Genomic DNA, 711 nt, shown 5'->3' with positions numbered 1-711 from the left:
CCCCCAACCCCTTTTTATTTCCCCCCCTCACCCACCCTGGCCATCCTGGACGAGTAGGGATCCTCGAAGAGCGCCCAGAGCCGCGGCCTCCACCTCCTCCACCAGCCGGCGGGCCTGCCCTCCTCCAGGCACAGCCGCTTGGGCTCGGCGGGCTCGGGCGGGCCGGGCCCCTCGGGGCTCTCGAAGCTGTCCAGGGCCTCCTCGGCGTCGCGGTGCTGGCGGTAGTTCATCCAGCAGCAGGCCTCCACGTCGGTCTCGTCGATGCCCCAGAAGGCGAGCTCCTCCTCGAAGAGCGGCCCGCACACGTCGGCGGGGCAGTGCAGCTTGCCCGTGCGGTAGTAGTTGAGCACGTAGGCGAACACGGCCGGGTGCCGGTCGAAGAAGAACTCGCCGGCCCCGGCGTCGTAGTCGAAGCGGGCGGCGGCGCCGGGCTCGGCCAGGCCGGCCAGGCGGGTGCCCGGCAGGGTCTGCAGGGTGCTGCGGTACGTCTCATGGCGGACCCCGCCGACGTTGATCACCACCTTGTCGCGCTCGGCCTGCCAGCCCATGGTCGCGACGGGAGGAGGAGGGGGAGGCTGTCGCGATAGGAGGAGGAGGAGGAGGAGGAGGAGGAGGAGGAGGGGGGAGAGGGGAGGGAGAGGGGACGGAGGTGCCGCATCCCGGCGCGGCGGGGCGGGAGTGAGGGGCAGGGGAGGGAGGGCACGCCCACCG

At 72.6% G+C, this 711-nt stretch overlaps 1 pseudogene; it reads right to left on the bottom strand.

The window, feature by feature from the left end:
- Nucleotides 1-35: 35 nt before the first annotated feature.
- Nucleotides 36-664, bottom strand: LOC113979137 (annotated as a pseudogene).
- Between the last annotated feature and the right edge of the window lie 47 nt (nt 665-711).

Source organism: Neopelma chrysocephalum, unplaced genomic scaffold (genome assembly GCF_003984885.1).
Source record: "Neopelma chrysocephalum unplaced genomic scaffold, ASM398488v2 Primary Assembly neopelma1_31814, whole genome shotgun sequence".
Taxonomy (NCBI): Eukaryota; Metazoa; Chordata; class Aves; order Passeriformes; family Pipridae; genus Neopelma; species Neopelma chrysocephalum.
This window is presented reverse-complemented; position numbering and strand designations above follow the sequence as displayed.